The sequence below is a fragment of the Natrix helvetica genome (genome assembly GCF_964273705.1).
Source record: "Natrix helvetica genome assembly, chromosome: 1".
Lineage (NCBI taxonomy): Eukaryota > Metazoa > Chordata > Lepidosauria > Squamata > Natricidae > Natrix > Natrix helvetica.
Window position 1 is genome coordinate 360247997 of NC_138548.1, and position 14482 is coordinate 360262478.

The 14482-nt window shown below is 43.0% G+C and overlaps 1 protein-coding gene across 1 annotated transcript in view; it reads right to left on the bottom strand.

Annotated features, from left to right (window-relative positions):
• The window catches only part of LOC309398116 (uncharacterized protein), a 30577-nt gene extending 19958 nt beyond the window's left edge, over positions 1-10619 (bottom strand). The window contains exon 1 of the mRNA XM_081964685.1: positions 10460-10619. The gene's annotated coding sequence lies outside the window, so the exon portion shown is untranslated. The remainder of the gene's footprint in view (positions 1-10459) is intronic.
• Positions 10620-14482: the final 3863 nt, after the last annotated feature.

Consider the following 14482-nt stretch of genomic DNA (forward strand, 5'->3'; position numbering starts at 1 on the left):
ATACTCTGATGTTGAGAAAGATACGACATTTTTAAAAAACATTTATCACAATCCGTACATTTATATAGTTTTTCTCTCCTGTGCGTCATTTGGTGTCTCTGAAGACGAGATGAATTGACAAATCTTTTCTCACATTCTGGGCAGTGATAGGGTCTTTCTTCAGTGTGACGTTTCTGATGTCGAATTAGGTGTGATTTTCTGCCAAAACATCTCCCACATTTTGGGCACTGATAGGGTATTTCCCCAGTGTGAATTCTCTGATGTCGAATTAGGTGTGACTTACATTTATAAAGTTTTTTTCCCCAGTGCGTCCTTTGGTATCTCTGAAGTTCAGAAGAATCCACAAATCTTTTCTCACATTTTGGGCATTTATAGGGTCTATCCCCAGTGTGAAGTCTCTGATGTCGAATTAGGTGTCCCTTCTGGACAAAACATCTCCCACAATCTTGGCATTTGTGGGGTTTTTCCCCAGTGTGAATTCTCTGATGTAGCAGCAGGTATGATTTGCTGGAAAAAGATTTCCCACATTCTAGGCACGCTTTGCTTTCGTCCTTTATGTGTGTTTTATTATGTTGGCAAAGAGATGAGCTCCGAGTGAAACACTTCCCACATTCTAGGCATTTATAAAGACTCTGCGCTGTGTGAATTTTCTCATGTCCTCTAAACAATTGTTTATAACGGAAAGATTTCCCACAGTCCAGACATTGATAAGGTTTCCCTCCGGTGTGGATTTCCTGATGTTTAAGCAGCTCTGAGTTTTGGGAAAAGCACATCCCACATTTCACACACTTGCAGGGCTTCTCTTCAGTCGGGCTGTTCTGAGGCCTAGAAAGACGCCGTCTCTCAGGAAATCTTCCCCAACGCTTCCAGGACTCCCGAGATCTCTTTCCCTGGTGGATTCGCTGATGGGCTCCAAGGTCTGAGCCTTTAGCAAAACACTCCCCGCACACTCCGCATTTGTAAGGCTTCAGTCCAGGGTGTCTCTGGAGATGTTTGGCAAAGCTCCACACTCCACGAAAGGATTTCCCACAAAGGAAACACAGGTGGGATCCATTCCCCGTGTGCAGCTTCCGGTGGATCAAAAGGAGGGACCGGTAAGCAAATGATTTCCCGCAATCGGAGCATTTGGAATCTCTCCCATGATTCCTCTGGGGGGACCTTTGGCCAAAATGTTGCCCCCTCTGCATAGTCTCGAGGGGCTGCTCACTTCCAGGGATTTCTATTGGAGGAAATTCGAACGAGTAGAACTTTGGCCAAAAAGTTGGAAGATGGGCAGGAGGAGGGGCTCCAGCATGAATCCGAAAGCTGAGAAGACGAAACCTCTGGTCCTGGTGACTGACCCAGATTAGATCCTGCAAGCAGAGCTTTCTCCAAAGGTTTTCCTGGTGGCACCTGCAGGATGAAGAAAAAAGAAGTGAAGGAGAGAAGAAGATTTATTTTCTTCAGCTCTCCAAATAGCCCAAACAATAGCTGGGAGACACCCCCCCCCTATATGAACACTGGTGGGCTCCTAAAAGGCTCTATTCCCCTCCCCCCCAATGAAAGCCATGCTGGGATGCCCCCTGTGGAGCTGACCTCCCCTCCCCTTACTATGATGAGAGGGACGGCTGACAGAATCCCTGTTGCCCCCCATTTGCCTGCCTGAACTGGGGATGATCTCTGCCTTTTCCTTTTGCTCAGTTTGGGTGGGGGAGATGATACTATAAGATGTGAGAGAAACTGCAAAGACCCCCCCCCCCATAGGATTTATATGTTCCGGGTAGAGCTAATTGTGTACAGAATACAACCCATGTAGGTATTCGTGCACCCTGTTCTTTGGGCCAGCACAGATTGAATTTGTTCTTCCTCCTAGAATGGCTTCCTATTGTTGCTTTATAGTTAAGGGAGGATGCAAATAAATTGATTGGGGCCAGCAATGCAGTTTGAACACAACAGGGAACAAACAGCTTCCATTAAAAAAATTGACCTTAGTATATATGGACCTAAAGAGGAAGACCGATGGGAGCCTATCACTTCTAGAAGGAAACAACAACCGAGAGCAAATCCCCTTCTATGTATCCTCCTCCACTCCAAGGAAGCCCCTCTGGAACTGAACAATCGCTGTCATGTTCTCCCCCTGGAAGGAAATATGCAGTCACCCAGAAAAGAGCAATAGTTTCTAAAAAAAGAGGCAAAATCCAGCATTTCTACAACAGGAAGAAAATATCCCTGCATTTCTTAGGGAAAGAAAGCAAGTTTGGGTGAGAGGTGATTCAATTCCCAGGGGAACAGAAACTATAGTCGATCTAGGCAGGTATGTTATCTCCCTGAAGCAAAAATCAAAGATGGAAGAGAAATAATCCAACCCATGGAGTTATACCCCTTTCTTCTACTGCACCTGGAGACCAATAAGACAACAATGAATCTGAAGAGAGCAGATTATGGTTCCCATTTTGAAGAAAGGGGGGAAAAAAGAGACCCTGGAAACTACAAACCATTCAGCCCAACATCAATATCTGGGAAGATCCTGGAAAGAATAATAAAAACACAGATCTTCGAACATCTAGAGACAATGTGATAAATAAAAGCTATTATGGGTTTGTTAAAACAGACCATGCCAAACCAATCTTTTTTCCTTATTTGATGAGAATGGTTAGTGTAGACTAGAAAAGAAGGATTGGGGGTGACATGATAGCTATTCCGGTATTTGAGGGGCTGCCAGAATGAAGAGGAGGTCAGCCTACCCTCCAAAGCACCAGAAGGCAGGAGGAGAAAAAGTGGATGGAAAGTGGGGGTATGTGATATATGCACCAAATCAGAAACAAGAGGAATTTTATAGGAAATTGCACAATAAAATAAATCAATTATAATATAATAGCAAAGTTGGAAGGGAGCTTGGAGGTCTTCTAGTCCAACTCCCTGCCTAGGCAGGAAACCCTATTCCGTTACAGACAAATGGCCATCCAACATCTTCTTAAAGACTTCCAGTGTTGGGGCATTCACAACTTCGGGAGGCAATTTCTGTTCCACTGATTAATTGTTCTAACTGTCAGGAAATTTCTCCTCAGTTCTAAGTTGCTTCTCTCATTGATTAGTTTCCACCCATTGCTTCTTGTCCTGCCCTCAGGTACCTTGGAGAATAGTTTGACTCCCTCTTCTTTGTGGCGACCCCTGAGATATTGGAACAATGCTATCATGTCTCCCCTAGTCCTTCTTTCTCTTAAGCTAGACATACCCAGTTCCTGCAATCGTTCTTCATATGTTTTAGTCTCCAGTCCCCTAATCAACTTTGTTGCTCTTCTCTGCACTCTTTCTAGTGTCTCCACATCTTTTTTACATCGTGGCGACCATAACTGAATCCAAGTGTGGCCTTACCAAGGCATTATAAAGTGGTATTAACACTTCACGTGACCTTGATTCTATCCCTCTGTTGATGCAGCCTAGAACTGTGTTGGCTTTTTTGGCAGCTGCTGCACACTGCTGGCTCATATTTAAATGGTTGTCCACCAGGACTCCAAGATCCCTTTCACAGTTACTACTGTTGAGCAAGGTGCCACCTATACTGTACCTGTGCATTTCGTTTTTGTTGCCTAAATGTAGAATCTAACTCTTTTCACCATTGAATTTCATTTTATTAGATAGTGCCCAATGTTCAAGTTTGTCAAAATCCTTCTGTATCTTCTGGAGTTTTGGCTATTCCTGCCAGCTTGGTGTCATCTGCAAATTTGATGAGTTCCCCATTTATTCCCTCATCCAAATCATTGATGAAGATGTTGAAGAGTACTGGGCCTAAAACAGAGCCTTGGGGTACTCCACTGCATACTTCCCTCCATGAAGATGCAGTTCCATTGATGACTACATGTTGAGTGCGGGTGGTCAGCCAGTTACGAATCCATCTGGTGGTGATGCTGTCTAACCCACATTCTTCTACTTTATTTAGTAGTAGGTTATGGTCTATCTTATCAAAAGCCTTACTGAAGTCCAAGTAAACTATATCGATGGCATTCCTCTGGTCCACTAATTTTGTCATATTATCAAAGAATGCAATAAAATTAGTCTGGCATGATCTGTTTTTGACAAATCCATGTTGGCTTTTGGCTATTACTTTGTTTGCTTCTAGGTGTTCGCTAATTTGTTGCTTGATTATCTTTTCCAGAATCTTTCCTGGTATTGAGGTCAGACTGACAGGTCTATAGTTTCCTGGATCTGTTTTTTCCCTTTTTTGAAGATGGGAACCACGTCAGCTTTTTTCCAGTCCTCTGGTAGTTCCCCGGTGCTCCAGGATCTCTGAAAGATATAGTTCAGTGGTTCTGAGATCTCGTCTGCCAGTTCCTTCAGAACCCTGGGGTGTAATCCATCTGGTCCGGGTGATTTGAACTTGTCTAGGGTAGACAGGTGCTCACTTACCATTTTCTTCCCTATTTCAACTTGTGTTCCTAATCTGAGTTTTGTGGTGTTGTTTTTGACAGGTTGGACTGTTTTATCCCTTTGTGTAAAGATAGATGCAAAACATGAGTTAAATAGTTCTGCTTTCTCCCTGTTTCTTGTCACCTTCTTGCCACTTTCTCCTAGCAATGGACCAATTGTTTCCTTAACTTTTTTCTTGTTTTTAACATGTTGGAAGAAGCTTTTTTTGTTAATTTTTACTTTTGTGGCAAGCTTTTCTTCATTGTGAGCCTTAGCTTTCCTCACTTCATCTTTACATGCCCGGGCTATTTGCTGATATTCTGCCTTAGTTATGTCCCCCCGTTTCCACTTTTTATACTTATCTTTTTTCTCTTTCAATTTGTCACAGAGTTCTTTATGCAGCCATGCTGGTTTCTTTTGGGAGCTGTTATTTTTCTTCTTCATTGGTATTGTGCTAGCCTGGGCTTTTGTAATCTCATTTTTCAAAATTTCCCAAGCTTCTTGAGTTGTTTTTCCCTTGAGGATTCTCATCCATGGAATTAGATTATGAAAATATTTGCTTAATTGAGGATTATAACGCAATAGTGGATAAAAAGATGAACTATGAAAGTTAAAAAAAAAAAAAGACAAAACCGATTACCTAAATCCTTTTCCGAGATGGCCACGGAACATAAACTATACAATATTTGGAGAGAAATGCACAAAAGAAAAAAAGCAGTATACCCTCCATTCGAACCCAGATCAGTCTTGGTCAAGAATAGATATGGCTTGGACATCATTTGGACTATGTAACCAATTAGAGGAAATCAAAATTGAAACAAATAAGTGGGCGGATCATAACCAAATGAAATTAAAATGGAAAGGCCAAAAAAGAAGAAAAGATGGATGATGAACCCAGATATCGTAAAAGAAACAGAATACACTCAAATGCTAGAGAAAGAATTAAAATTATTTCTTAGAACGAACAAAAAAGAAGACACCTCAATGCAAAATCTCTGGGATACCATGAAAGCATACTGCACATAAGAGGCCTCATGATCGGCTATATAGCAAGAAAAATCAGAAAACAAAAAGATCAACAAGAACGTATGCAAAAAGAACTTACTGAAGCCGAAGCTGAATTACAGAAAGACCCAAAGAATACAATTAAAAAACAAAAAAGAGGGATGATAAAACATAAGATTAATTCAATAAGCGAAAAAGAATTAGCACAGAAAATTTAAGCGGCCATACAAAATTACGTTCAACAAGCCAACAAACCGGGACGATGGCTGGCATACAGATTGAAAAATGAAAGAGAAAAAAGAATGATATATCAACTAAAAGATGACAAAGGAAATATTCAACATAAATTGGAAGCAAATTATTCAAAAATATTTCACAAAATTATACGCGCATTATAGTATGGAGGAAACTAAGCTAAAACAATATTTAAACCAAGAAAAGATAAATCCAATCTCGAAAGAACAAAGGGAGGAGAGAAAGAGGCCAATAACGACAGCAGAAGTAGAATTAGTCCTGAAAAACCAGAAGAATAAAAACCCAGGACCAGATGGAATCCCGGTGGAGTTATACAAATATAATCAAATAATATTGGAAGAACTAGGATTGGAAATGTTTAATGAAGTTTTAGAAAAAGCCAAGATGCTTGAATCATGGACGGAAGTAATATCGCTCATCCCTAAAGAAGCAGCTAACTTACAAGAAATTCAAAACTATAGACCAATTTCGACTTCCGGTTCCGGTGTTGAGAGCGAAGGGCGTGTTTCGCTCGCCCTGCGCGCTGTTGGTGGGCTCCCCTCGATCGAGGGGGGGCACAGGGTGCCTTGAAGGGGCGCCCTGCCGAGGGGGCGGCTACCTGGGAGTCCCCTGCATTGGCGGCGGCCGCGGGGGGGCTCCTTGCATTGCCCTAGGAGCCAGGAGGCAAAAGGGGATGCGCGAGGAGCTTCCATGCTCCTGCGCGCTTTCGTGTCGAGACAACTGGACAAACCTAACATTCTGAAGGCTACAGCTGCAATGTGGTGAGATGGGAATGCTCCCCAATTCCCTTTTTGGCTTTTAAATGAAGGTCTGCCAGCTTTTTAAAAGTCTTCAATCTGTTACTGGGAAGTGTGATTGGAGGGAGGGGGATTTCCTCCCCCCCCCTTGGAAAAGCGGCTTTGGACTGCTCTCTACTCTGGGAGGAGGAGAGAGAGAGCCTTAAAAAGAAATCACACTCATAGTAAGCAAGCAGATGAATACCCTGCTGCAATTGTGAAAGAGAAGTGATGATCTGATTCTTTTAAAAAAAACTTTGAAAACTTTTGGTTTGTTACCTTTTGATCCTGGTGCTGGCGAAGCAAGATGGCACACTTCCGTTGTCTCTATGTATTTTGAAATTTGACTCCACCCATGGAAATTGCTGGCATTTTGTCTTTGTCTCCGTGACACTCAGAAATATATTTTGATACACTGTATCCTGGACCTGGAATAATTGACTTTATTGTCTGGATTTGAACTATAGAAAAGGTCCTTATTACTGTCTGGACTGCCTGCCTCGTGATCTCTCTTGGCTATCCCCTTTTATGGCTGCCACCTCATTGTTTGCACACAGACATCTCTGAGTTTCTTTAAAATGGCACCGAAGAGACCATCTCCTGGGAAACCAGGTTTTGCTGGTTCTGCTCCAACATCTTCAACATCCAGCCCCAGTGGACAACAGACATTAACATCGCTACTACAACCCAAAGCCCCTGAGGAGGATCTAACCCACCAGTTGCTTCAAAACCTTTAAAAGGGGCAGGAGGACTTGAAAAATCAACTGAAAGAAATGAATGAACAGCTCAGAGAGAATCAAAACCAAATGGCCCAAAATAAACAGAGACTGGAAGTTTTGCAGGAGGGGACGGCTGAGATGAGGGGGGAGGTGAGGGGGGGTCCAGAGAGGAAACCTAGAATTAGAGAACCATCTGATAAAAATGGAATTTGAAAGGATGTCTTTTTTTCTTAGATTTCAAAACGTAATTGAGACTGACGATGAAGATTTGAGGGAGATCATGACAAAATTATTGGCTGAATATATCAAAAAAGACAGACAGCAGTTGGGTTGGGATATTGACATGGTCTATAGCAGTGTTTTTCAACCTTTTTTGGGCAAAGGCACACTTGTTTCATGAAAAAAATCACGAGGCACACCACCATTAGAAAATGTTAAAAAATTTAACTCTGTGCCTATATTGACTATATATAAAGTAATTCTCTTGAATAGGAATCAAATAAACACAAAGAAAGTATTTTATAATTACTTTATTATGAAATAGTAAGTAAACAGAAATATGAAAAATTATAAAATACTTTATTCAGTGCACAACCTGGGCCTGTTGGGCTGAACACAAAGCTGATATTCTGGCTGGAATCGAAGAAAGACACACACGTAGCTCTTCATCAACAGCTCTCAGTCTCTCTGTGTATTTAGTCACGGTGCACCTGCGGCCTGGTCTGGATCCAGATGCGGTCTCTCTGCAGTGCCGACTCCCGCCGAGTCCTGGTCTCCATCCGTCTCCTCCTGCTCCGGTCCTCCTGGTGACTCGAGTCGCGACGTCTTCTTCTCTCCGCTGCTGCGCACACTGTGCTCGGGCGGGAAGGAAGTCGGAAGATGATGTCCTACTGTGATAGGTCCAGGCTGGAGTCTGGACCAATCACAGCCCGGACATCAGAAAAGTGGAGGGTGTCCCCCTGAGGAGCGCCAATCGGCGCCCCTGCTGGCCGAGGGTGGGGTCAAAAACCCCACCCCCCCATACCCAGGACACAGTCCAGCGCCCGCCTAGTGGGCAAAAATTTGACATTTTTAAAAAAAATCTTTCGAATTTTTTAATTTTTCCCACGGCACACCAGGCAACATCTCGCGGCACACTAGTGTGCCGCGGAACAGTGGTTGAAAAACACTGGTCTATAGAGTCAATTCAGCTTATGCTAGAACACACAATGTTCCAAGAGAGATCCATATTAAATTTCTTAGAAAGACTACAAGAGATGAGATTCTGAGTGCACAAAGGGGGCAAATGTTAAAATACAAGGATAGAGAGATAGTCATCCTGAAACAAATCCCAAAGAAAGTTAGAAATAAAACAAAAAATATATGCGCTTTTAGCGAAAAAATTATTCGAAAAAGGGGTTTGGTTCCAGTGGCTTTTGCCAGAAGGTATGCTGATATTCTGGGAGGGCAGTAGAGTTAGAATTAATACAACTACGGAGGCGGAGGCCTTCATGGAAAAAAATAAAGCTCTCCTAGACAAAGCTGATGATACCACACGAGACACACAAGACACGAGAGGTGCCGAGGCTTTGCTGGCAGGGGGGGAAGAGGCAACATTGAGAAAACTTAGATCACAGAAGTGAGTTAGAAAAATAATGCAATTGCTGATACAGGGAATTTTTTTCTGTTTGATATAAAATGATTGAAATTATTGGAAGATATAAGGTTAAAAATAAGCTGTCAAAATATAGTTAAGTAATAAGTATCTTGTTTATTAACATGTGAAAGTTATGAGAACCGGGGGGAGTACCATTTCCTGCATAATGTAGCTGTCAAAATTTGTAACCATACCCATTACCCTTTTCCTTAAAACTCTGTAAAACTAATAAAAAATTTTATTCAAAAAAAAAAAAAAAACCCAAGTACAGACCAATTTCACTATTGAATTCCGATTATAAATTATTTGCAGCAATTATGGCATTAAGAATTAAACAAGTGCTAAATGAATGATCAAAACGGATTTTTATCTTACACACATTAAAAATAATACAGTCATCCTAGATATATCAACTTGAGAAGTGGGGGGGGGGGAATGCCATGCATACTTTTGACTAGAGTAAAAGTTTCATATTTCTGTACTGGGATGTGAATGAGCATGTCCAGAACCCTGCCATAACGTCCTGTTGGAGAATGTGATTGATGACCTCAGCCAGAGGGGAGGGGGCACAGAGTTAAAGGTCAGACGCCATTAAATGTGATTAGTTTCAGCTACACAGAAGTCCATGCTAAGATGTTCGTCCTAATAAACGAATGGGTTTTTTTGAATTTCGTCTCAGGGCTCCTAAATTAATTAGGGTAACTCTTGGAACCTTCACACAAGTGCTAAATGAATGATCAAAACGGATTTTTATCATACACACATTAAAAATAATACGAGAGTCATCCTAGACATATTAGAATATTATGAGGTGCATCCGGAAAAGCAGTTGGTACTGGTTTTTCTTGATGCAGAAAAAATATTCGACAATGTAATCTGGAAGTTTATAACAACTCAATTAGGATGAAATTTGGGGAAAAATTTACAAAAATGATAGAAGAACTACATAACACCCAGACAGCCAAATGGCGAAATTTGTGCATGGACAAATTAACAAAAGAAATTCAGGGAAAAGAAGAGACAGAATATTATCAGATATGGGAAAAATGGTATAGGTGGAGATAGGAAAGAAACAAAGGTCAATGAAAGAAGCCAATAAAGACCATAAATAGAAGTTAAGGAGGATCAACATGTACTGTATATATGCACTCAAGAGAGTTTAAACTTATTAGAGGTAATCACCCAATATATCAGATAGATAAGTAAAATGGTGAAACTCAAATATATTAGAAGGGGAAATAACATAAGGAGAATTGAACCGATTTGAAACTGCTATAAGAAGGAACATGAAGTTCTAATATATTGTGTAAATGTAGTTTATGTCTAAGTTTTGTTTGTGTGCATTTTGTATGTTTGAAAATATTTTTTTAAAGCAAAGAATATTCGTTCTCTACCATTTAAATAAAGGCGAAAGAAAGTGGATCTTTTCTGCCTTGGGAAAAGATTCAACTCAATCCAAGCCATTTGAACCCTTTTTCTTCCCCAAAGAAAAACCCTCCACCCCCCATTGGAGAGAGAAGGGCGGGTATTTCTTTCAGCCACCCAATAATCCCCCCCTTAAACCCTTGGAGGAGAAGCCCCCTTTCCCTCCGTGGGGCGACGCTTCCCCCCCTTTGCCCAGAGGCTCCCCGTCCAGCCCCGCGTCCACCCGCACCTCCCTCCTGGCACCGACTCGGGGCTACCTTCCTCCTGGCGGGGAGAAGCCCTCCTGGCAGCCCGAGGGAGAGCGGGAGCCCCACCTGGCCGGAGCGGGGCCCAGGAGCAGCCTTGCCGGACGCCCAGAAGTTGCCCAGCCGCCCAAAATGCCGCAAGTGGCGAAAAGGGCAGCAAAACTACCCGAAATTCAGCTCCCATACAAGGTGGAGAGGGAGACCGAGAGTAGGTTCCTAGAGAGGCCCCACGGATGCTTCTCCCCGCCCTTTCCGGTCCCCATTCATCCCTGAGAGAGTGGGGGAGTCGCTCTAGCCCCTCCTTCCTCTTCTCCTCCTTGATCAGCTGCAGTTTCGGGGTCCGGCAAGGGCCGCTTCCCCCTCGGAGGACGCTGGGCGAGAGCCGCCTCTTTCCCAGCCGGGCGGAGTCCAGAAGGGCCCCGAGCCTTCCCTTCCCTCTCCCCCTCCCCTCATCACCCAGGACTGGGAAGAGGCGACCGGGGATCCCCGCTCCCTCCTTCCCCCGAAGTTTGGGGTGGACTTGGAGGAGACACCGGGCGCTGGGATCCCCCATCCGGCACCTAGAAAGGCTGAGACGGCTGGGGAGGATGGGCTCCGTAGTAGGGAGCTCGTGGCTTCCGCAGGGACACAGGCCGACATTAAAAGAGGATTCCCTCCTCCTCCTCCCACCAGGTGCAAAGGGCGAAAGTTGAATTCCCTGCCTTTCATCCCTTCCCAAGGAGCTCCGTCTCCACTCAGGGGCGCCTCTTCCCGGGTGGTTTGGGGGGAAATGCGGCATCGAAACTGCAAGTGGATGAGACACGTGGACCAGAGGCTTTAATGGGAGGGCTATTTGCCAATTGTAGAAAAGGGGCGACATGTTTCCCTTATTGTGCATTTCTGGGCATCAGGAAAGAACATCCCGTAAGCTTTGCTTTCATCGTGGTTTGCCCCGTGTGCCTCTTCTGGTGTCTCCGGAGTTCAACAGAGTCCACAAATCCTTTCTCACATTCTGAGCATTGATAGGTGTGAAAACTGACAGAATAACAGACTTGGAAGGGAACCTGGAGGTCCTCAAACTGAACACCCCCCCCCCAGCAAGAGATCCTATGCCCATGATGGTGAACCTGTGGCAACCGATTTCGCCCTCCCCAGGCTCCAAGAAAGCCCTGCGTGTATGCATGGAACGGGGAGGGATGTCACACGTGTCACAGGTGCCATATGGAGCCATATTTGGTTGCATCCCAGTTGTCAGCACTGGCCCTCATACGGTGCGCCGGCCAGCTCATTGTTCGCCCTCTCCAGCCTTTAGGAAAGCCTCCGGAGCCTGGGGAGGGGTTGTATATGGGTGTGGGGGGGGAGTGTGTCACCATTCTGTCACTCCTATTTCTCTCCTTTGGACTAGACGTAATCAGTAACCTTTCCTCTTATGCTGTAGCCTCCATTCTCCTGCTTATCTTTTTTGCCCTTCCCTGCATCCTTTTCTAGTTTTAACACCTTTTTTGTATCATGGTACAAAATGAACAAAACCTCAGAGATGAACTTTAGCCCAACCTGGAATGTTTAAAGATGTTCATAAATTTACGGTTTGAAACGCTTGGAGGGTTGCAAAGAAAGCCCTGGGAAGAGGAGCTAATTTTCATGAGACTTTCCCTTGCCTCTTTTGGAAAGAAAAATGATATTGGGGTCAAGACGGATATCAGCTCTTCAAGAGAGGCTGAATCACAAAGGGAAACTCAGAAGAGTTCTGGAATTCTCACTTTGTTGATGTAGGCTAGAATTGACAGAATCTTAAGACCAGAATGATGGTAGCCATGATATTCTCTGTCCCGTTTCACTTTATGTATTTGCATGTTTATAATGATAAAAGTACTCTCTGTTATGGTTTATTCCAATTTAAAGAATTATTGGTACTTAGGATTTTACCTTTAGTGAAGAAAGTTTTGTCTCTATAGCTTTTTCCACTTTTTGTCTGCCCTCTTCAATTTTGTTTTTCCCTCACTTCCTTTTTTTCAGTTCTTTCTCCTTTCTTTTCTTGCACTTTAACTTTTCCTAAAATTTAAGAAAGCTTACAAACTTCTATATGATTTTCAGGGGTTGATCCACTATTGGACACTCAGGGCATAGTGAATGTTGAATTGGCTAAATGGGAAAGACTTTGGACACTCAATTGGAAATGAACAATGCCCACGACCTACAAGGAAATTCTGTACAAATGTTGTACACATGGCACCTTCCCCCAGCACCGCTCTCTGAAATGTTTAAAAATTTGGCCCCAAATTGTTGGAAGGGCAAGAAAACACCAGGCACCTTTTTCCATATGTGGTGGACATGCAACTAGGCAAAAAGATATTGGAGAATGGTACAATTATGGCTGGAACAAATGGTGGGAGATCAAATTCTGTTCAAACCAGAAATTTTCCTCCTAGGTATAAAACCAGAGGGGTATAAGAAGGATGTGCTTTATTTAGTTATCCATGTATTGACAGCGGCGCGAATAACCCATGCGCAGTATTGGAAAAAAGGAAGTATCCCATCAGTTAGACATCATTAGGAAAATCGTGGCCTGTGCGGGAGCAGATAAGGCTCACCCTAGAATTAAAAAATAAAGGGGAGTCGGAATATTATGAAGGTTGGAACAGATTTTATTATTGGTAGAAGACACGGTGACAAGACTGGAACAAACTGTAAATAATTGGATAGAAGGATAGACAGTGTACTAAGTAGACTGACAGCTAATGGATGAGATTATGTACATATACTATGATTGTATGGCCATAATGGCTTAGCTGTGCAGCACTATTTTAAATGCAAAAATAAAAAATATATTTAAAAAAAGAAAAAGGGGCCCACCCACCAGCCCCTGGGTTAAACCTACCTCTATTTCAGCTTCTGAAGCCCAGCTGATCAGGGGGGGGGGCAGATTGAATTGCCGCTCCTCAGCTGTTTTCCTTGCTTTCAGAGCAAGTTTCTTTAAAGTGCGCATGCACAATCAGCAAAACCGCAGGAAGCCACTACTGCTCTATGCATCTGCATGGCTTCCTTCCAGCCTGATGATTTCTAAGGTTTTGTTTTCGGGTAAATCTTTTCCCACACTCCCCACATTTATAGGGCCTCCTTCCTGCCCCTCCTGGTGTCTCCGTAGTTCAGAAGAATCCACAAATCTATTCTCACCTTCTGGGCATTGTTAGGGTCTCTCTCGGGTGTGAAGCCTCTGATGTTTAAATTAGGTGTGACTTTTCATCAAAACATCTCCACGTTCTTTTGTCTTCACCTTGTCTTCTCCGTGTTCCTGTTCTTAGAACTCTCAATTTATCATCTAGAGGTAGTCCTCTACTTACGGCCACCACTGAACCCAAAATTTCTGTTGTCAAGTGAAACACTTAAGTGAGTTTTACCCATTTTACGACCTTTCTTCCCACACTTGTTAAGGGAAACACTGCAGTTGTATAGCTAGTCTCATGGTTGTTAAGTGAATCTGACTTAACATAACAGCAAACATTCACTTTGCTTGTCAAAAGTCACAAAAGGGAACTCAGAGGTGTTCAACATCATATTTCAGAAAACAAACAGAGAATTATTGTGTTGGAGGAGGGGACGACTGGGCTGGGGGAGGAGGTTAAGGCAGTCCAGAAGGGAAATGTAGAATTGGAAAACTTCACGGCAAAAATAGAATTTGAAAGAATGTCCTTTTTTCTCAGATTCCAGAACCTACCAGAGACAAGAAAGTGAAGACCTTAAGGATATTATGAGTACAATTTTAGCACAATACATTAAGAGAGACAAAGAACAATTGTGGGATATGGATCTGGTTTACAGGATTAATTCAGCATATGCTAGAAGTCATAATGTTCCAAGAGAGGTTACCTGTTAAATTTCTCAGGAGGACCACAAGGGATGGGGTGCTTGGGGCCCAAAGGGAGGGACCACTAAAATATAAAGATGAAGAAATCACCATTGTTAAGCAAATTCCGAAAAAGATAAGAGAAAGAAGGAGGAAGTATTCCTCCTTATCAAAGAAGTTATACAATAAAGGAGTTTGGTTTAGATGGTTAT